This window comes from Pleurodeles waltl, chromosome 1_2 (assembly GCF_031143425.1).
Source record: "Pleurodeles waltl isolate 20211129_DDA chromosome 1_2, aPleWal1.hap1.20221129, whole genome shotgun sequence".
Taxonomy (NCBI): Eukaryota; Metazoa; Chordata; class Amphibia; order Caudata; family Salamandridae; genus Pleurodeles; species Pleurodeles waltl.
In genome coordinates this window covers 453018082-453042863 of record NC_090437.1, presented here as the reverse complement: position 1 = coordinate 453042863, position 24782 = coordinate 453018082, and positions in this window count along the sequence as shown.

Sequence of the window (24782 nt, the reverse complement as noted above, 5' to 3'; positions counted from 1 at the left end):
CCCAGTCAACCAGTAAACCAATTTCTTATAATCAGTTTATTTGTCATCAAACTTTCAAAGTGGTAACTCTTCAAAACATCTTTCCATTGATGCAGAAGAGAAATTATCTAGCAACCTTCAACAAGTTGGATGCACATGCATCTCTTCATGTACCAATGCATGCAACCCACCAGAAGTGCCTGTGATTTGTGGTAGAGGATCAGCACTACAATTTTTGGGTTCTTCCACTTGGTCTGGCTTCAACACCTAGAGTTTCACAAAGCTCTTGGCCTCACTGGTGGGTATCCTTCATGCTAAAGGAATTCAGATGTCTCCCTATCTCAATGACTGGCTTCTGCAAGATCACGGGCTCCTTAAGAACCAGAAGAAATCTAAACTTCTTCCATCTCAGTCCCTCCAGTTCATTGGGGCACACTTCTGCATGGACAAATGATAGGTTTTCCTGAACTCTAAAAGAAGGGACAGACTAATTGCTCACCTATCGTATCTGTTGGGAAATGCAGCAGTCTCAATGAGAGTTTGGCTCTAGAGTTAGGGGTAGATGGCTTTAACTCTGTCAGTTCATCTGCTTCATCTCTATCCAATCGTATACCATATCCTCTAGCACTGGGATCTGACATCCTAGGATTACGAGGCCTTGATTCCTGTGACTCTTTGTATTTGTCTAGGTCTTCAGTGGTGGCTCAGTTCAGCCATCCTGGACCGAGGTCATGAAGAAGTGTTTCCACCTCTGGGGACCACCTCTACAAATGCCAGCAAAGTGGGGTGGGGTTCAGTTCTATGAACTGCCCAGGTGCAGAGTAAATGGGGCAGCAGAGAATTCCACAACTCATCCAAATGGAAGGAACTAGGGTTTGTTCGGGAGCCATGTTCAATTCTTCTTCCCTGATTAGGAGTCAAGCAGGCTATGTGCAAACAGACAATTAGGTGCTGAGAGCTCTGCTGAACCGCCAATGAGGTCTCTTTCTTCTTCTAAGCTAAACAACATCTTCCGTATCCTTGTGCTTCTCCTACCACATGTTCAGGAGGTCTTTCAGAGATTTAGTCATTCCTGGTTGGCCACAGTTGAGGAGTAAAATATACACACTCCTGATCTGCACAGAGCCTGATCCATTAATCGGATAGAAATTCCTCATTTAGGAAGATAGACTTTTTCTTTATTGTCTTTGGTTTTCCCCATACAGGTACTCACCCATCTACATCAATTATTTCAATATGGATCAAATCCACCATCATCAAGAGTTATAAGATTCCAATCTCAGAGTTAACCAATCAGTACAGGCGAGATCAAAAGGGGAATGGCAGCCTCATGGGTGTTCTTCAAGGGTGCCTTTTTGAGAGACCTATGTTATGCAGTAACATGGAAATCCCCTCATTCTTTCCTTTCCCTTTATCATTTACAATTGGTTGTGTGTTTGCATCCAACTTTGGGGATCAGGTGCGATCTTTTATATCTGACGTGTACAATTTTCTAAAAAGTACCGAAGATTTCAGTTAAAATACAAAAAAAGAAATATGTGATATGATAAAGAATTTTGATTTGAATCACGAGTGTTGCAGTAAATATGATGGCTCTTTTTTTAATATGGTAGTTTGCAAAATAAAATATTCAATCGTTTTCTGCTTGGGCATGGTCTCAACATGTAAGGACTGCCTTGTGAAAGACAGGCGGCGAGGTAATGGCCTGGTTACTTATTGGCCATCTTCAATACTCCAAGTCCAGATCTTCCTCGATACAGTCCTGAAAACCTTCCCCCTTCTAGGGCATGGAGATCGATTATTGTTTTCTTCGATTAGGTTTAAGAGCTTGAGAATCAACAGGAAGTGTTGGAGTAAGTTCCTCCCTTTTAGGAGCTGGTGTGTAACAGTAGCCGTACTGGGAAACTATTTTCTGTTAGGTAGAGAATAACTTCTGTTAGTAACTCTCAATGTGTAAGGACTGTATCGGGTAAGACCTGCACTCGAAATAATGCAGATTACTGGTAAGTAATTGGGCCAGTATTGGCATCTGCAAAGTCAGACGCTGTGCAGTTAGACAAGAATTTTGTGATTCCTAAAACATTTTGTTGTCTAACCTCTGCAGTTTGTGAAAGTGATGAAAGATATAGTACAAAGCCTCCCTGGTGTAGTTTGTATACATGTATCCATCCATCTCATAGATGGACTGCTTACTCTAGAAGAAAAGAGAATGTGAGTTCAAAACGAAGGCAACCTTGCAATAATGGGCACCGCTAGGGCTCACTTGAAGTTTTGGCTGCTCCTAACAAAAAACATGTTTTGTGCTACTGGATACAAGTTGCTCAGGATGAGTGCAGCCAGTCATTTTACCTAATTAAAGCAGAATTATGTTTGTTGCCAAAATGTGACCTTTGCACAAGCTCCTAGAGTAAATACACTGAGAAAAACACTACACTGAGTGGTGCGTATATGTTGAGAGTTTGGTGCATCATTTTTGTGAAAATAGTTTGATTCTATTTCAATCGCACAAATATCTAAAGGACTTTTTGTCAAGGTTTGGGAGATTTCTGATAGGTGTCCATTGGGGCAGCACACTGTCAGGGGCCAGGAACTTCCACCTACCCTTAGAGATCACTTAGATTTTGATGGTAGGTATCATATTCTCAATGCACATATTTTAGTAGTTTTTAGCTAACTTGTGCCCTCCATCATATTATTAAATATTGCTATTGTATTAAATCTTAGTGAATTGGCTTACGGAGTAAAAGAGGACTGTGTTTTAAAGCAGCTGCCACTGACAGCCAATGAATAAAATAGAAAATCCTAAAGATGTTACACAGACTAACATAGAGACATGGTAGTTTATTATTCTGCTTCTTTCTTAAATTGCCCACCAGTAAACGCGATTGGGCATTACGTCAATATTCGAAAGTCTTTCATTTACCATGTGTGCTGAGGTAATCGGCACTTGTGAAATTTGAAATAGAATGTTTAATGCGTTCTTTTAAACACGTTTTGATAAAAGGAGTTTACATGAAATAAATATCTTTGTATTTACATGCCTGCATCCAAGTCCGCCTATAATCCCACATGTAGCCCCACCCCAAAGCCACCCCACTCAAGAGGCAATGATTGATATTCTATTGAAAATTGATAATTGAAAATCGTAAGAAGAGCTACTCTTGTACGTCCTATAGGCCCCTGTCACTGATAAGTAATGATACCAAAATTCTCACTAAAATTATAGCCTATCATCTTGTTGCATATGCCAGACATTGCACTGTCTGACAGAGCTGGGTTCATTACATCAGTGGTGAATAGCTTATGCACCTTCTTTGCAATGGTAGATCTGCGCTATTAAGATGTTCAAGCTGCGGTGGCATTTTTAGATGCAGAGAAAATGTCATTTAGTGGGAACACATAATTGCTCTCCTAAGTAGGATGGCAGTGGGGGTGGCTTGTTGTCCTGGATCTCTCTACTCTGTAGGAATTTCACACCAGGATTAGAGTCAATAGATTGGTGCCTGATCCCTATGGGTTGTCCATTATTTCCATCACTATATATACGCCTACAACTACAACAGAAGCACTACCATGTCCTATTCACAAGTTGTATGCCCTGAGGATTATACTCTTTTCTGGGCACTGAATGACGATTTCGCCTTACACAGATGACATTCTCATTTATGTTGTGACCAAGACGAATTTATCATCTGTCCTGCAAAACATCTCAGTCCTTCAGATTAGCTGGGGTAAATTGATTATTTTCATGCTGACATAGAGCACCTAACAGTGAAGAATGGAATTCTGCCACATTTTGACGGAGGAACCTGTCCATTATCTAGCTTCCAAAGTACATTGTAGTGAAAAGGTTGTTTTGAAAGATATCTATGACAGCACTGAGCAAGACTGGACACAGTTGAAAGGTGGATTGGACTACCTCTCTTTCTGATAGGGCATTTTGTCCTCATCAAAACAAGGATCTCCTCGGGTACCTAAACGTATTCACAAATAACCCTATAATTCTGCAGAGAGCCTTCGTGATGATAAAACCTGTATAAGCCGCATAAACAAACTCAGATTTGTATTAATTCATCAAGTTATTTATTGCAGATTTATATGGCACATACGAGACCTAACGGGGTGTTACAGGGCTTTACATCATTAAGCAAATATGGAAAACAAATGCAAAGGGTTATAGAGTAATTATGCCTTCCAGGAGTTCTCTCTTGCTTCCTTGATTTTGGTGAGCGAAAAACAGAGAATGTCAGAGTGAAAAATAGTCATGAATGGAAGATGTGAGAAAAAGAAAGAATTTAAGTTCTTTCTTGAAAAAGGTGTGAGATGGGTTAGTTCTTAGGAGTATTGTGAGAAAGTTTCAGATCTTTGGCAAGTTGCCTGTGAAGTACTGGTTCAATATGCAGGACTTTTTAAAAGTGGGGTTTTGCTACAAAAGAAGTTTGAGCTTTGGAATTCTCAGGATCCACCCAAGATGGCTAGTTTTCAGGCAGCTAATTTGGTGTCCCTCGGTGAAAAGCCTTGTGGATAATGCAAGTTAATTTTAATTGGCTTCTGGTTTCCAGGGGAAAATAATTGTGGGGGATCAGTATGGGTGACACTATATCACAATGTAGTAACAGTCTACAAACCAGATACCTGTTTTATCACTCATTGACTTTACAGTGGATTTTGATCATGTACAGTGCTCCACTGCCTTTTGGCTATGTTTGTGCTATAGAAATAGCATTTATATTCATACATACATTGATTTTTTTAGATCTAATGACTCCTAAAACCCAGTCCAGAAAAACTGGTGAATTACAGTGGGAAGCAAAACACAATGTACATATACTGTTACAAAATTGTGTCTTTTGCATCGTTACAAATGTACTGTAGTCTTTAATGCAGGACTTGGTTCCTGATGTGTGCACATGTGTGTGTGTGTTCGCGAATACTGTTTGTTGCAGGAATTATCATGCCAGATACAGATGCTGTATGGACATCATAAAGATATACATTGACAAGAGGAGGCCCACCAACTAGGGTTTCAGTGGCAACTGTGTGACTAAGCATTCAGGGACTGATTCAGAAACGTTAACTTACACGTTATGACTGCTGAGACTTCGCCTAAAGGGCAGAGATTCAGTCTTGAGTGTTGAAACTCCCAAGTTATAAAGATACACTCATTAACGCCTCAATGAATAGCCAAAAATTGGAAACTTATAGAAAAGTGTAAACTTACCCTTATGGATCAGGCTTGTAGAATTTAGCATCTGGTAATCTGTGCACATCGCAATGACATACAAATAGCATATGTTGTTGGAAAGATTGTGCCACTGAGTAATTTGTTAAAAGAATTTGTGCACACCATAGAATTACAAAAATCAAAAGTCTTATTAAATAAATATCACTCCACATTAGAATAAATACCATACCTCACAAGACAGTTCCACCAGTGTGAACATTTTTTGCAGATTAAAGATCAAAACGACCTTGAAATATGTGTTACAGAAAGACCGAAAATAAACTGAAACATCCATTAACAGAATTTGGCACTTCACATGAACCAATTTTCAGGAGCCGAGGCAGAGTCCACTGTGAGCAGAGTCAACTCATCAAGAGTGGGCTCACCGTGTTAGAGTGCCCACCCAGTGTAGTGTTGAGACAGCAATGAAGACAGCATGGGTGCAATCAAGTCCTGAGCGAGCCTGGCTGCAGCTACACCATAACAGGACATCTGAGGGGCATACCTAGGGCCGGATTTAAGAAGGCCTAGCGCCTCCTTGTGCCACATTAGTGGCATTTTTTATGCTAATGTGGCTTAAGGAGGCAAGTTTCATTGTGTCATATTGACAAAGTGGTGCAATGCATGAGTCAGGCATAATGTATGCAAGGGGGGCGTTCAGGCATTAGAAGGCATTCAAAAATGTGCAGTGAAATCTAGAAGATTACACTGCACCATTTTGGTGTCATTTTTAATGCCTGCTCCAGGGCAGGCGTTAACATGCTCACCCATTGTAATCAATGGGCCTCCGTGCACTTTGCTACAATAGCGTCAACATTTTTGACGTTAGTGTAGCAAAGTGCCACAATGGCATAAAAAATATTGACGCTATTGTCCTAACTACCGCCATGGTGTGCCATATGTTAAATATGGCAAAACCATGGTGTCATTCGGTGCCGGTAGGGGGGGGCGCTGAAAAAGTGACACATCAGAGCTGATGTGCCACTTTTTTCATAAATCTGGGCCTTAGTAACCCATAATCCTGATAGCAATCACTGCTATAAAAGTCATTGAGTGATTTCAAGTAAATCGTATTTTAGGCAACGACCATAGTTTGATGAACAGTTCAAGTATGTTGTTTTTCGGCAAAGCCACTCACATATATGTCTATTTGTATGTGAAATAATTTAAAACAAACGTCCAAGCCCCGAGAAACAGTGTACTACCGAATACATCCTTAGAATGTGCTAAATCACAGCTGTGGGCAAAACATATACATAGTCGTTTCGCCAGAGAACGCAATAATTTCCAGATTCCAGGAAATACAACAAAGGCAAGTGTAGATGAAAGTATGAGGGTGTGTGGAAAGATGATGCCGCAGTGCAATGCTTTGAAAACGTTCCAGATTTAAGATTGCATTGAATTTCTTTCAGATCTGTGGGAGGATTAATGGCACAGAGGTCAATATATATTATTGTTGCCATTTTACTTTTACATCATGAGATGAGAGTCAATTCAAATGCACACAATTACTCTACAAAACAGCAGGTGGTTTCTGAAATGATCCATCGAAGTCGGCTTAATGGCTGTGTTTTTGTCTGATGCCTGATAATGTTTAATATTGAAATATGTTTCAAAGGATTCAGCGAACCTCGCCTTCTCCCTTCAGCTGCTTTCCATCCCCAGACTGTTTTATCACATGTTTCTATCATTGTTTTATTTGACAGGAAATTTTAAGTTTTAGTTGTCTTGGTAACCTGTGTTTCTTTTTCTACTATTAGATATAGCAGGAGAGCAGAACGTAAAATTGTTTTTCGTCCAATAGATGAAATATTTAACGAGTGCAAAATGTGAAGATCTGAACAAAAAATCTGTCAGGAGCTTTTTGACATCTTAGGGGCTCGTGTAGGCTGAGATGACTGTAGTCTGGAAAAGGCCAGTTTGTAAAAACTGGAAATTGACTCTTCTATTGATTTATGTGTTTGTGTCTTTTAATGGTCAGCACTGAAGCATGGAGTGTGGTTAATATGGACAGCTCCTTACTTACTCTTATTTTTGAGAATACAAAATTATAGCTATTCTAGTCTCCATGAGGTTTAGACAAGCAGACACCTTTAGATATCAGGGAATTAAGTAGGTCAGCATCTGAACCCTGTGGATAGAGAACCGGTAACATCCTTATAATGTCACTATTGTTTGAAAGTCTGAATACTACAAGATGTTGATACTGTAAGGCCACAATTACAAGATGGCAGGATGTATGTGCGATGGCATAGTGCAGCCATAAATACAGTTTCTCTCCTGTGCTCAGACATAAATGAAGCTATTATAAGTATTTCGCCAGGGCATGGAGAATAACATACGAACCCGGAATTATTGGATCCAAATCAGTATGGGGTGACCCCATCACGGGAACAAACAAAGTTTAAATTTAACACGTTTTCAGTGTGGTGTGGGCGAGAAGGGGGCCAGGGTATAGCAGAGGCTGTGGGTAGCCAGGGGGGAGAGTGCTGTTCTCCCCATGCAATAGGAACGGGTCAGGCAGGGGTGGAGAGTCTGGGTCAAAGTTCGGTGGTGGTTGCAGCCCGAACCTCATGTAATTTTACTATCTATATCTTCCGGTTGTTCGAATCGGGTCTGGTGTACTTGATGGTAATTAATCTCCCAGTTGTTGGGTGCTTTAAAATTCCAATATCGATGGCCTGGCAGGGCTGGATCCTGGTGGCAGCACGTATTAGATTTGATGTTGTTTGAAGGTGTGGTTGGCAGATTCTAGGTTGTGAGTTAGACCGTAGAATGGCAGGGTGTCAGAGAGATAGTTCAGGGCCAGGATACTTTCTGATTTTACTATCCTTATTTTAGCATACGTTGCCCACTACTTGATTGTGTGCAAGAGTCGGATAAAGGTATGTGGATGTGTGTGCCTTGCTGCGTTGCTGTGCGCCATTTCTTTGTAAATATGCCCACAGTTAAAAACCAGGCAGGGAAGATATAGGATCATCATATTATAAATAAGTTAGGTATAGTAGTGTCCCGGCTACCACAAAAGACCCCAACATTTATTTTAAATTGTTTGTTAAAAAACCAATGTACGGACCCTAAACGTTTCTTTGTTGAAAGAACAAGGACATTATGTTTTTGATACGTGATAACATTTCACAGCATTGAAGAAATCTACTGAGCATGCGCAGGTTTAAGTGATTGTTTTGTCCTCCCCTCAAAACATGAGGCGATATCCATAAAGTCACACATCGAACAATGCAAATTCTTGTTAAATGCGATTCATGGCGTGTCTTCAATCACCGCGTAATGACGAACTGTTTGTTAATGCAAATAGAATTGTGTGAAAGCCTTTCAAATTAAACTCAGATCTCTGATTGATGTCAAAATAACAGCAATCAGTTTCCCATTGGTATGCGCGTAGGGAATATTGTTGTGCAATGTTTAATGCACAATGCAGATAGCAGAGAACATTATTCATTTACGCTTTATCCAACTGCCTGGTGCCCTTGAGATGGTCAATATTTCTGTATCTGCTTCTTTTTTAGTATTGGGTTAGAAGGTATTTGCATTTGTTTAACAGTGCATGATTTCAAATGTTTGGCAATTTGGCAAATCACTAGGGGAATCAGAACATACTTGCAGGCACTGCTTCACAAACATACAAAGATAAGTGGTGCTTTGATGTAGTGATATACAATTTGCAGCCCCTCTCTTCGTTAATTTCGCAAACGGCTTCCAGGCGCCATACAAGTGTATCCCATACATGCAGTTATATGAGGAAGATATGAAAGCCGCACCCATATGGTCTTGGTGCTGTGTGGCTAAATCGACATGATTTCATTGGAAACTCCATTCAAACTTTGAAAGCGTTGATTTACTTTGTCTTGTTGCTGATCCTTTACCTATTGCTTACACTTTGCCGATCGTATTAAATTCCTACAAAATAATATTTTTCAGTAACACACAAGACCAGCAGAGACATCACTGCTGAACGAAGGTGTGCACTGTACAATGTCATATGTATCATTACTTATTTTGCACACATCTGTATTGGATGTAGAGTGACCAACAAGAATGGGTGCACATTCAGGATATTGATTGTAACATTCAGGACAAAGGGTCAAAATTCAGTACAAATATTCAAGACAGAAGGTCAAAGTTCAGGACAAAAGGTAAGTTTTATAGACACATCAGAAAAGGTCATGCAATAATATATAAGTAAGTAAATAGTACAAGTCAAAATAAGCTTATATTAGGTTAAGACAACCTTGCACTTCATGTTTTTTTGGTATGCGTGCAGCTTTGAGCAACTGTGCAGGGCTTTTTGTGTATTTCATATGATCATAATCTACTTATATGGTTACTTCACTGGGTTGTCCAGTCTGATATTTTGTTTACAGTTCGTGGTCCTGAGCAGGCATGTTTGTTGAGAGAAGTAGTCCAGAAGGTCTGCTCGTATGGACTTTGTTACTAGCATCTCATATCTGAGTGCCATTGTGAGATGCAAAGCAGCATGCATCGAATGCAGCTAATTGTTACCTGCAGTACTGGTCAACAGTGCAGTCCTCCGAATGGCCAGCTTTATGTGTCAGATCGCTTCTGGTATTCCATGTCTGTTCAGCTGGTGATGAGTGGCTTAGGGGCTGTTACAGTACTGAGTGATGGACCCATAGCAGACAGGTCTTGTGTGAGCGTAAGAGCATTATGCGGGAAAAAGGAGTTCTTAACTGTTAGAAATTAGGGGGCATATTTTTACTCTGTCTGAGCCGACCATTGTTGACGCAAATTCAGCACAAACCTTACACCATATTTATACTTTGATGCCCGAGCACGCAAATGTAAAAATTCAGCAGTGTGCATCATTTTCTGGATGCGGGAACCGCCTTGCGTTAATGACATGCAAGGTAGGCGTTCCTGTCCCAAAAATGACTTAAACACCCGTGCGCCTTATTTATACTCCTGCGTCATTTTGACCCACAGGAGGGGGCGGGCCTTAAAAAATGGCGCACAGCCTGATGTGCGCTGTTTTTTAACGCCTTGGTCAGGGCAGGCGTTAAGGGACCTGTGGGCTAATTTCCATTGTCTCTGACCATGGAAGCAGTCCACAGGTGCCATTTCCTGCCCCCAGGGACACCCCTCACACCCCTGGAGGACACCAATGGAGAGGGGGATCCATCCCAGGTAAGTACAGGTAAGTTGAGGTAAGTATTTATTTTTATTTTTTTAAAGTGGCATGGGGGGGCCTAACTTGGGCCCCCCTACATGCCACTGTGCCCATTGGCCATGCCCAGGGGACAGAAGTCCCCTGGGAAGGGGGGCATGACTCCTGTCTTTGCTAAGACAGGAGTCATTTGAATGGGGGTTGTGCTTCAAAAAATGGCGCAAGTCCGGTTAGAGCCATGATTTTTTACTCTAACCTGACTTGCACCATTTTTTGATGCACAACCCCCATTCTTCCCTATGACTGCGCTGCTCAGTTAGAGTTATTTTTATATACTCTAACCAGCCCGCACCGTCGCCTAACGTCTATCCATAAATAAGGCACCCGCTTGGCATGTTGGAATGTCGTTAGCCGGCGGTAATTGTTTTGATGCAAACCAGCGCCAGTGCTGGTTTGCATCAAAAAGTATAAATATGGTCTCTAGTTGGCAGAGGTATACACCCTTGTCCAAGTAGGGACCACAATCCTAATCATGGTAAGTCACAACACAATCCAAATTATCCTGTGCTCACCCTCTGGTAGCTTGGCACAGAGCAGGCAGGCTTAGCTTTGAAGGCAATGTGTAAAATATTTGTGCAATAACTGATACAGTAACACAGTGAAAACAGCACAAACAGTTCTCCACACCAGTTTAGGAAAATAGAAAATATTTATCTGAATAAAATAAGACAAAAACAACAAACATCCAATATGCACAAGTCAAGATATCACTTTTTAAAGGTTTAAATGTCTCTCCATCCTTAAGAATCAGTGTTTGAATCCTTGTAAAACACATTACCTGGGATGCTTAAAAAATAACAACACATGGGGTCGCAGAGGGGGAAATGTGTAAAAAAAAGTGCCTCTTCAGATTTTCCGGTGCAGCACAGGCAATGCGTTGTTTCTTTCCACGCTGCAAAGGGATGCGTTGATTTACAGGAGTGCAGTCTTGGTTCCTCACTGCAATGCAGGGATACTTTGACGCCCAGGAACAATAAGTTGAAAGTCCTTGAAGTGCTAGTAAGAAGGTACAGGTGCTCCATTGATCCGGTAGGTGATGTGGTGATTTTTCAGCCACAAGGCAGGTGCTGCGTCAATTTCTGCAGACGTTGCATCGATTTTCCAATACAAGGGGATTTTCTTATCTTTTGTGAAGTCTTAATGGCCCTGAGACATCAGAACAGGAGGCAAGCTCAATCCAAGCACTTGGAGAGCACCTGTGGGGAGGGCACAAGCAAGGCAGCAGCCCTTTGCAGTAATCAGTCCAGATGGGGCATTTAGACAGCCATGCAGTCCCTCTGACAGAGTCTGGATGTAGATCGAGAAGTGTCTGTTTTGGTGGGGTCAGAGACTCAGTATATATGCCTCAAAAATGCCTTTGTAGTGGGAACATCTTCAAAGAGTGGTTTTGAAGTGCACTAGCTCCCATTTTAACCCAGCCCTAACTGTCAGGATCCCTGTGGGGGGTTATCAGCCCTTTGTGTGAGGGCAGGCCACTGGCCTTTGAAGTGTAAGAGATAGCCCCTCCACTCTTCCTGCCCAGAGAGACCCAATCAGTATGCAGATGAATGCAGATGTGAATGAGTGTTCTGAGTTTATGGCTGTCTGGGTGGAATACGCAAGGTGACCTGTCAACCAGCACTGCCCAGAAGTGGATTGGAGACAGGCTGTAAGGCACAAATGGCAGTAAGTACAGAGAAATGCCCACTTTTTATAAGTGGCATTTCTAAAATAATAATATTAAATCCAACTTCACCATTAAGCAGGATGTTCTATTACCATTCTGGACATATTAAACATAACAGGGCTACTCCTTTCAGATCAGAATCTACCACTTAAAAGTATGTATGGGCAGTTCTAATGCTGGCTTATGAAAGGAGCAGGCCTCACAGTAGTGGAAAACAAACTTTTGAGTTTTTCACTACCAGGACATGTAAAACACATAGGTACATGTCTTGCCTTTTACTTACACAGCATACTGCCATATGTGTTACCTAGGGCCTATCTTAGGGGCAACCTATATGTAGAGAAAGGGGAGTTTCGGCTTGGCAAGTAGTTATAAATGCCATGACGAAGTGACAGTGAAACTGCACACACAGGTCTTGCAATGGCAGGTCTGAGACATGGTTAAGTGTCTACTTATGTAGGTGGCACAATCACTGCTGCAGGTCTACTGTAAACATTTCGGGCCATATGTACAAAGACATTTTCTCACAGACATAGAATGGGTAAAATCCTTTGATACATCTGGCCCTGCATTTGTTAGCCCTAGGAGCCTCTAGTGCATGTTACTAGGAGCTTACAGGTAAATCAAATATGCCAATTGGGTAGTGTAGAAGCCAATGTTACCATGTTTAGGGGAGAGCGCACATGCACTTTAGCACTGGTCAGCAGTGGTAAACTGTACAGAGTCCTAAAACCAGCAACAACAGGGTCAGAAAAGTGGAGGGAGGCAGGCAAAAAAGTTGGGAGATGACCACCCGAAGGCTGTCAGGTCTAACATTAACTAGCCTGCATGAGCTGTAATTGACTGTACACTGCTGAGTGAATGAATTAACAATTGAATAAGGTATTGTACAGTTGATTAAAGCCATTACAAAAGCATGCATTTTATCACAATAAGAAGACATTATTTCTAATTTTCATAAAAATACAGTTCATAAAATTGTAAAACAGATCCAAGCATATAAACCTGAAATGTCCATCAATTTGTTAAACCTTTATCTATATAACTTTACATTTGTTCAAAGTGCAGTAATGCAATATTTAAAAACAAACTTACATACATATATATCTCACAAATAAATTAATTTTCTTACTGTTTTGCACTTGCACCGAATAGGTAAAATGAAGCTCTCAATTCACTATTGTTCAATACTGGAGAAGTCTACACATCTACCAAATCAATCCAGTCTCTTAATATATTGCACTATCAGTCTTATTCACTAAACACACTGCAGCTGAAGAAGGTTACTTTCCATTTGCCCACATCATATTACTGACATCTTGCAGAGCCATTTTCTTTTCAGCCAGTTTTAAGAATTTTGCCATGCAAGAGTTTGATATTGGATCTATTAGTTTGAGACATGCTATCACTGCTTGCCTAAATGTCCTTATGCCGCGTTGATTAAAATCTGGCTTTATCAAAAATCTTCTTTCCTGCGCTACAACTGGACAGATACATCGGATGTGTATAAGATTCCGCTTTCCATTTTTATATAGCCTACAACTCTCCATCAATGTCTCCTTGTTACTTGTTTCACCCAGCAGCTTTCCCAGACAGAAATAGAAGAAGGCTAAAGAGTGAGACCATCCGGTTCCAAAATACGACTGGGGGGAAGGATCTTATAATCATTTAGGACCCCCCACACATGAGACCTTTTTGATAATATTTCTTTATCCTTCAATAATGATAACCTCTTCATGTTACTGTTTACTACTCTCTTAATACATGCCTCTGATGGGACACTTTCCCAAATACCATACAGACCCAAATCACACTGCTGAGTGTTTTGGTATTATTGTGGGCCAGAACAATTAGATAGGGGTTGACATTATTATATAATGCCCTGGCTAGCCATATATCAGCCCTCCTTATTTTGCCTATATATGGGAAATAGTATGCTGACTGGGATGTTTCATTTCTGTGAGCTGTACACTGCAGCTTCTTATTGATGCACAAAAGTGTGCTACGGATTAGAAACTGTATACGTTGTTGAGGCATTATTGTAGGTCAGAAGGAGGCACCGTCTTTAACATACAGGACATTATCCATTGAAATGTAAGAAAAATGCCAACATGCAGTTTTACTGATAATACTGTATAGCACACAAATAATGTGTGGGAATTTGGTTTCAGCAAAATGCATCATTTGAACATCACCAAGTAAAATGTCTTGGTTGTTTTGATTCTATGACAACTCTGTTTTCAGCACTCTTCTGAATTACAAACAAATGGTCCATTTGTGGTTTCCTAACTGCTAATATGTTTTGAAACATTTGCACATTTCATTTACAGGTATTTAAAAGGTGGTGTGTTACAAAAAAACTCACAGCTTAAAAGCCTTTGTTTTCACGTGCCCTTTACCACCACAACAAGACTGCCAACTAGTCCACTTTACTATTCTGTCTTTGACTGCAAAGTTAGAGGATTTTGTAAACACCAATCCACATGGTGAAGGGATAAGAAGACATTTGTCAGACAACACAGGCTGACATTTGCCCTCTATTCTTGAACACATAGCACTTGTGGCAAGCTCAAAAGAAAATGTAATGGCATCTTCATTTCCTATTCACCTTCTAAACTCAAACTCATAAGACTGGGTGGTATGTGTGACAGTTTGCTAGACTTTGTGCTCTTGGACCTAGGCTGGTTGAGCAAGGGTGTAAAGTTCATAGAGTTAGGGTGCTCTTGTGGGTGATGCTATAGAGAAAATGCATGATGTTCTTTTGCTCATTATCTCATTAATTCTGATAAAGAGGAACATTTTGCCATTATGGGTACCTCATTTTTTTACGTAAAAAAGGTGAAGGCTAAAGGCAGCATTAACGGGATTGATACACATCTTATATTGCGATTCTGTGAAATAGGTACATGGTGGCAGAGATGGACATACCAGATGAAAGCATCCTACCAAGATTATGGCCCTCATTTCAACATTGGCGGTATTGACCGCCTACCGCCACGGCTACCAGCCGTCTACCGGTATCGTGACTGCCAACGGTATTCTGCCAGAATGCTGGAGGAACACCGCCGACGGTCATGGCGGCGGACGGCAGTAAGGGGCCGCTGCTGACAGTAGCACCGCCACGCCAGCAAAACACAGCCGACCGTATCAGGAGCAATGATACGGCCTGGTGGTGTTTTGTAGATGGACGCTGCTGCTGACAGCAGCGGACCATCTCCAGACGGAGGACCCCCTGCAAGCATGTAAGGCGGGGGTTGGGGGGTGCTGTATGTATGTGTGGGGGTGTGTGTGTATGTATTGGTATGCGTGCATCTGGGTGAGAGTCATGTAGGATGCATGTGTGAATGAGTGTTTGTGAGTGTTGTGTGTTGTTAATGCATGTGTCTGACAAGGTATGTTGGTGTGTGTTGCGGTGTGTGGGTATGTATGTGTGCATGCAGGGGTGGTGGTGGGTATGCGTGTGTGCATGTGTGTATATGGGTGCACATGTGGGTGTGTATATGTACGGGGTCAGGAGCGGGTTTGGGAGGGTGGGGGAGGACTCAGGTGAGAGGGTGGGGGCCAGGGGAGACCCCTATCAGTGCCAGGGAAGAAATTCCCTGGCACTGATAGTGCCTACTGCCATGGTTTCCATGGTGGTAAGTTTGGCACGTAGGCCGGGTCATAATCCCGAGGGTGGGATTGTGGTGGCCGCCGGTCTGGAGACAGAAGTCTCAAGCCCAGCGGCCAATATCACCCTGGCAGTCGGTGTGTTAAAGTGGTGGTTTTGGATGGCGGTAACTGCCATGGTCCAAATCCCACTTTTGTACTGCTGGCCTGTTGGCGGTATCACCACTGCTTTAACACCGACCGCCAGGGTTGTAATGAGGGCCTATATGCCTTTGTAAAAAAAAAAAATATATATATATATATATAAATATATATGTTGGCTTGTCTCAAATGGGCCTATAGGTGAATCACAACTTTGGCATCTAACATTAAGGGCATTACCCATCACCTGTTAGAAAGTGAGGAGTGAATTTCTGATCTGCCACATATGTCCAATTTAAACAATCAGACACCTTGTTTCCAAACTGTATAAAGTTCCTCCCATTATACAATCATGTTTGAATGGGAAAGTAAAGTGGTTTAAACCTGGGGTGATTAGCACAGACACTGCAAGTTATTTTGATATGAAAGATGGTTAAGACATCTGTGTAGTAGGCTCTGTCTTCAGATCACAATGGGGTCTGATTCACAAAGGTAAACTTATACTGTTGGTCTAAGTTTAGACCAAAAGTCTAATGCCCAAATTTATACTCAGTTTGCGCTGAATTATCGTCATTTTATTTGACGCTAATTCAGTGCAAACTTAACTCCATATTTATATTTTGATGCTGGACTGGTCTAGAGTCAAAATGTAGCAGCTAACGTCACTTTTTTGAAGCGTGAAACCACCTTGGGTAATGAGATGCAAGGTAGGCGTTCCCATCCAAAAGATGACTCTATGCCCCTAGCGCCATATTTAACCACCTGTGCAGAAATGACGCACGGGTGGGAGGCGGGCCCAAAAAATGACTTAAAACCCCAATTTGTGTCAAATTTTAATGCCTGGGTCAGACCAGGTGTTAAAATGAGGCCCACACACCACTACTTAAGGAAAACACCCAGAAGCAACTTTGGCAACCCACAGGACAAGATGGAAGTCTTCCTGCTCCAACTTGGGACAACTACAACAGCAACCGCCACCACTACTGCAACAACAACAACCACCACTACGGCACCCACAAAGGCAACACAGAAGGCAGGAGAGGATATTCTGGAACAGGACAACCCTCCTTGGCCTCAGGGAACAAGACCTCATTAGAACTTACCCTCTCAACCACAAGCCGTGCTATGCCTGCTGCACCATTCCAGACAACGAGTGCACTGATTGCTGGTGTGTCACAGCCGTCTTTCTCGGTCTTCCTGCCTAAGGTATTAGACGCAATCATCTCCCTGACACCCTGCCACATCAGCTTCCCCAATACCCAGGAAATGTAGCAGGAGATAAAACAAGGCTTTTACCAATGTGCTGGCTTTCTGCATGTGCTGGGTGCAATAGACTGCACCCATTATGACTTGTCCAACCTGCAGCAATAGAACATTTGTACAGGAACCGGAAACATACGCATTCCATAAATGTGCAGGCCATAGTGGACCACCGTGGACTATTTACAAACATTTTAGCCAAGTATCCTGGTAGTGTCCATGACGTCTACATATTCAGGCACAGCAGGATCAATGAACACTTCTAGGATGACCAATATGGTAATGGCCTACTTGTGGGTAAGTCATCAAATTCAGAACGATACACACAACACACCAACCCTGTAGGACACACAAGACATACACCACTCCAAAAACACATGGCCAGGGCAACACAGATGTGCAGGTAACAATACATATGCACCATGCTGTAGTACAGCACAATCAGTGGACAGCACAAACACATACACCCAAATCCTAACACACCCACAACTTGACAGACACACCATGTGAAGGACAGGTGGAGTTATGGACCCTTTGCTAAGAGAAGATATCCACAAACCACTACAAGTGCCCACAGGTTAGCTACTAAATACACTTCACACACACATTACACCAAACAAAGAATAGCACAGCAATGTCAATTGCACACACCATGGTCATGTAGGAAAAGTCACACATAGGCACAGACCCCTTAAATTATGCTGGGCAAGTAACATACATCAAATGCCAGACAACTGGTGCCAATACCAACTACATCTCATCAACACATACCTGACTTACCTGTAATGAGCAAATACATCTGCCTGATGCATTGGGTCACACACATAGGAATACCAAATTAACAGCCATTACATACTGTATGCCAGATTTGTGAGAAGTGGCACCACACCTACTGTAGTGCTGCCTCACATGCACCAATTACTGACCCACAACACCATCATGTCTGTACCGTAAAAGATAAATGGCCCACCGTGGGGCAGAGTCACTGTTAGACAGTGCAGATCATGAATGCTTTAGTGGGACCCTTTAGGAGTATTTAGGACATCACTGACCTTACATGCACTGTGCTAATGGACACATTTGTAAAGTAGCTGTGCCCCATCCCATAGCCTGCACTGTGCACGTGTTGACAGTATAAATGCTGATTCATGTATTGGAAGATAGGAGAAACACTGGTAGTAATGTTGCTCATCCTGAATGGGATACACACCCTTGGACACCTGATGGCTGGCATAAACATCAGCTGCCACTCAAGATCACTAAGGGACATATGTGAGAGCCCCTAGTGCCATCGTCATGCCCTGCACTGTATGTACAAGTTGTCGGATGACCACTCTTTTGTGACTTGATGCCACATTGTAAATAAAGCCCCCTCCCACGCAGCACTTTGAGTGTAAGAGGCGTGCAATGTGTGTAGCCCTAGGTGTGTCACCGCAAGATACATAGCATGATGACGTTGACTCAGATGTAGGTGTCACCTAAAACCCGAGGCAGTGCCAAACATCAAACACCACCCCAGGGCTGGCGTTTGCAGGTTGCAATCAGGAAATAGACTGTGATTTGACCTCATATGAATGTGCAACCTACGTGTGCTGCATACTGCTGCACATACAGAAAGAGCAAATTGCCCTTGAAAATAGTATATGTATAGGAAGGTGTCCCTTCCTACACAGATTTATCCACCTCCAAAGGGCAGCCAACCAAGCACCCTGGTGCAAGGTTGGCAGTGTTTGTGCATGGCTGCATATTTGGTGTTGGCGCAAAGTACCACAAAGGGTTGCCTTGTAACATTTTACACATGGTGCATTCCTGCATAGTGAAAATGATGCAGCACAACACTGACAATTTTGGTCATTTACTCTTCAAAATAGGCCTAAGTTTTGCACTTCATCTGTACTAACACATGTCAAAATGGTAGGGATGTCCAGGCTTTGTAGGGCTACCATGTTGTCACTACATCTGACTCCATTGTGTTGCAAGGATGTGTCACATCTCCTGTAGTGAGAGCACACTGCTACAAAGATGCACTACAGAACACATAGTACATACATACTGAGCATCAGTTAGGAATCCAAATTATATGTCCCAGGTCCTTGAACCAATACCCAAGATTGTCATGTCCAACAGCACAGTGCTAGTAAAACTTAGCAAAAGGCCAGGAACTCACACCATACCACAAACATGTCTGAGTTACAACCAACGCCAACTAACAACTGCCATGCTAGATACTAAACCTGTTGCAAACTTTAACAACAACTTACATCTTTTACCTTTGCAGAGGATCAGGGTTACGTCATACAGCCTTGGGTGATGACCCCATTTGCGAACCATAACACAGCAACAGAGCGTGCCTACAATGAGGGACACAGTCAGACATGCAATGTGGTTGAAAGGACATTTGGCATTCTTAAATCCAGATTCAGATGCCTGGACCTGACAGGAGGCAGCCTCCTCTATGCCCCACACATTGTGTGTAAAATAATCCTCACATGTGCCATCCTGCACAACGTATGTGTGCGAATGAACGTGCCATTGTACGGCCAGGTTGCTGACCTGCCTGAGGAGGAGGAGAAGGATGGTGCTGACGATATGGAGGGGGACCAGCACAACACAGCAGAACTACAGAACTACAGAAATCACCATGTAAAATTTGTAAATAAATTGTTCACATTTTCCACCAATCCTGCTTTGGTTTATTCAAACTCCACTACATATACCTTAGGAATGTGACTCTAACATCAGGGAGCATGTAACAAACACTAAACTGACAAGTATTGTAGCAACATCATATGTGATGTGTTAGATCATACTGCCACCATCACACATATCACTTACAGTCTTATCACTGGTATGTGACAACTGAAGGACAATCTATGGACCACAATATATTTTGTACATTCACGTTGCCAACTTTCTAATCAATAGCCCATCACACCCAACTACATCATATCCTAATAGGATGTTTGCAAGGGGCCCACACATGAGGTAGGGGATGTCAAACAAATTAAATTAAGTAATGTTGGAACTGAACACTGTCACAACTCAGTGTAAGTGTTGCAATGGCTGCATGGAACATGTGTGATGAGGAGGGACTTCATCGATAACTATGGTTATCATGATTTGGCCAGGGATAGTAACCAATGGAAGAAGTTGAGCCTGCGCAGTTTATCCATGATCAACTGTCCTGCCACTGCCATGGGGCACAACCTCGACACAGGGTAAACATGATCTCACTCATTGCACATGTCTGTGGAATGCACATTAGTATGGATGAGTGTACATGCAGCTAGGGCAGCAGGTTCACAATACTAAAACAACAACTATTGGTAAATACAATGAGTTAAATCAAAAATGTGTGATCAAACCATATTCTGGGTGGAATGTAGACAGAGTGTGTCATACACACTATGTACCAAAGATGTACACGTCAGACAAATATGCTGTCTTCACACTTGTCTCCAGAAACTCTAAATCTAAATACAGAGACAGATGTTGGGTTATATTTCCTAGTTAGCAAAAGTTCACCCATCATCAACAATGCCTGACCTGTGTATGCAGCTTTAAATAGTATGATCTGTATGACAACATCACACATCACATACCAAAACACAATACACAATGACAATTGCATGGTACTAAATGTTAAAATGATTTCCCATACATGTTATGGACTTCAAAAGCACAATCTGGAGTCTGTGCACTGCTATGTTTGCAATGTCCAATACGATCAGATATCCAACATCACATTGAGTCCGAGTACACCTAGCCATGTATTTAGGTTGTTCCAAGAGATGAATACAGACCTGAGATAATTTCTAACCGTTACATCATACAGTCATGGTTAGAGTCAGCTCGGTTGTGGGATGCTGGAAGGATTGCATGACCATGTTCAAAGGAGGGTGTGGATGGACAGCTCAGAGATACCAACTCATAGTTCCAAATAGCACATGCCATGTCACCTGAAGACCACACAAGTGCTGTGCCATAAGTCAAGATATGTGTGTGTGGCACTCATTACATCTCACAAATACCACCAATGGTATGGGGACTAACAAGTTGCCAGTAGGAGGAGGAGGCAACATCCCAATATCACACAAGTCATATGTTGGATTCTGTTCCCACATCACCACACAATGTAGTTGTAGAAGATGCGTACAAAGCAGTAGCTGCCAATTATCTGTGATTGACGGAGGACATCATACATAACTTCATAGTAATGCCAGACAATAATAGGGGAAATGAACAGAGATACTCCAAAACAGAGAGTGCAACACATCAATGATTGCAGGTATATCCTTCACATATGTATATTGAGGCTGGCCAGGTACATACATTACCCAGACATCTTTTACACTACCACAACATGACAATTGGCCTACACCTGGCACCGTGACATGAGCATATTACATGGAACACCATCTGTACCATGCCATTAGTTGATCGTTGAGACAACTACACACATCCAAACCCTACACATGCTGCAAATGGAAACAGATGAGGAGTCCCATGAATGTGACATGTCCTACATGTGCAAGCATCTGAGCACTGTACCTGAGAAGGGAAGGCCTGACATCAAGTGCTGCATAGCAAAGCAGCACATCCTGGTATGTATGAACACATTTGTGCATGTGTAGAACCACTGCAGAGTCAGCAAAGGCTGCTGAGTTGCAATCATTAATGGCCAAGATCCCAGCTTTGTTACTCCACAGACCACTGTCCTGACTACATCAACATATGACATAGTCAGGGGCCTGTTGTAGCTGCACAGGGGCAAGAAAAAGGTGGAGCACCAGGGACTTGCAGTCTCCCAAACAAACATGTGTTTCTATTGCCATTCATAGCAACACAGTGATGATGTGGAGTAGCCCTGAAAACTGTGCCACACTGCAACAGTGGTACCTTGTGGTACAGCAGAGTATATGACAGTAAGGATAAACATGAAGGAGACTAATCTGAAAGTCCATTTGGAGGCTAGCACGTACAACATATCACTGCACACTTTCACCCATAATGGCCCTAGCATTGTAACATGTCAGGATTCAGGACAGTGAACAACCTATCAGTGCTATGATGGCATAGGTAGCAAAACACTTGTGACATCCATATATGATCTCCAAATGTGTACCCAAATACATATTGAATAAGTGCCAGAGATGTGACTGCATATGTAATAGTCACATTCCAATATCTACCCATGCTGTAAGATTGATATGTGGCCTTGAACAGCCCCTTCATACACCAGTCTCATTTGTATTACCAAAATGCACTTACACTTGTTTCTACACCCACAGGGCATATCACACGTATGTCACAAATACTGGTATACATTACATCACCAGCAACTGAGATGCATGGGTAACCACATGACGCATGTGTACCTGAGCAACAAGATGGAACATACAACTACAAACCACAGAGTCAACACACAATGCCACGTAACTCATTAGTGGAAATGTGATGTTAAAGCAGGACAAGTACACTGCACACTCTGAGTCCAAATTGCAATGGCAGACACATGACAGAGCATGTGTTGGAGTCAGGCCATCTAATATCATCAGTCATGGGTATGTCTAAACACTATTGTCACATAGTTTACTATGTGGTACACCCACACATTCAGAGACCTACACATATCTAAATATCACACATGTGCCAAATATCTGTTGACACACTGTTGTTACACATACATATACAACGTGCAAATGATTGCATGCTGTTGACTCCGTAACACACTAATTGGTGGAACCAACCAATCACACCCTTATCACATTGCTGCATGAACTTCCACATGCAGCCATATCCTATATGCCACATTGCAGCACAGTCCATGTCATATGTATCATATGTAAGGTGAATCAGGGTACACTCAAGGACAATGGAAAAAAACATGCAATCAAGAAATGAGGGACAAAAATATGACGCAAATGCGTCAAAAGCATCCGCAAATGTTAAGAAAATGACATACAGGCCTTTAGTGTGAATTCTACGTTACTACTCCTCTTAATGCAGCCTTCTGTGAAATAGATGCATAACCGTCATGCATCAATGTAAATGACACACGTGCATTATGCGTCTAAAATAAACTACACATATGCCAAATGCATCAAATAAAAACACGCATAACTGAAAAACGGGACGCACACGCCAGGAAGTGATATAATAGGAAATCCTGACTACAACCATGGTACAGTGGTTGTAGTTTCACTTTCTCTTTACAGTCTGTGCCTTTGTGACTGTGTGTGGTTGAGTATTGGAGCTGGTGGTGGATTGTTGGTTGTAATTGGAAGTTTGTGGTGTCCCTTGTACCGTGACCTGTGAAATTTTGTGCGCATTTTCGTCCTAGAAGTTGTGGTTTTGTGTAGTTTTCATCCACTTTTGTAATTGTACTGTGGGGTGTCGGTCCAGGGTTGTTAATTAGTTGAGATAGAGTTGGTTAATATAGTGGGGTTAAGTTTCCTTTTATTTTGCATCATAATTTATTGGGGTGAACTCTGAACATCTGTCGACATGTCTGGCAAGGGGAGGATGATCAGAATGTCAGCGGGTGAGCTTGGAGGATTCATTTGGCTAGTTGCACACTACCTTCCAATGTTACTAAAAATGGGTGGCGGGCGATCCTCGGCTACCGGACAGAGGCCAGGCAGCTGCGGTGGGGCAAGGTGCTCCACCACCTAGGACGTGTATATCAAACAGGCCGGAATGACCACCAGATGAAGCATTGCTGGCAGATCTGGTAGCCAGGGAGCAGGATCAGCTAGATAACCTGGGGATCAAGATCAGCTGAACTGTTGGTAAGTCTCCCATTGTCATACTATTGACTGTTTACTGCTTTTGAATGACAGTAGCAGATAAGTTGGAATGCTGCATGCAATGCTTGCCAACAGGTTTTGTGCAACCGGTATGAAGAGTATCTACGTCAGATCAGGCCTGGAGTTCACATGTTCAGCAATGATACAAATGCAGGTCAGATGTTTGATGAGTCCTACACAACCATCACGAAGGCATGCATTTCAGAGCCCGTAGCGTCACCTTTCCACCGGCATAGTGTCATGTATGTAACACCAAGGCACTGCCAGCCTACCATTTTTTCTAGGATTGTGTCAACAAAGTGGCGCAATGCATGCGTAGCTCAACTTTGTCAACATTTCACACATATGAGCCCTGCCCCAGCCATTATGTGTGCAAAGAGGGCTTACCCGCGTTAAGGGGGCAATGAATATGGCACATTTGATTCCATGAGACAACCTTGACACATCAGTCATGAAATCAACGCATAATCATTGCAAACTTTTAATAGAGCCGCATTTCAATTACAAAGCGCCTTTGGGTGTCTTGCAGGACTAGCTTAAGTACTTGAGTTGTAAGTCTTCCAAAGCTCCAGGTTAGTGTCATGTATTTAGTACACAACTCCCCCTTACAAAATGTTGCGCTGTTTTGTATAGGGGACCACACATGGTGTGGTCAGGGGTGTGCTGGGGGCAAACATCATGTGAGGCAGCACTAGGGGCCAGATTCATGAGAGGTTAGCACCGCCCTTGCATCATTGTGTGATGCATTAGCAGCCCAAAATTAACATCAAACACATGATTTGTAATTTAGCGTTGCTTTTGTGTCGGAAAATGACACAAAGGGGGCGCTCACTTTTCATTACTCAATTCCAAGGTGCTGCGCCACTGTTGTTCTATTGTCCCCTTTGTATC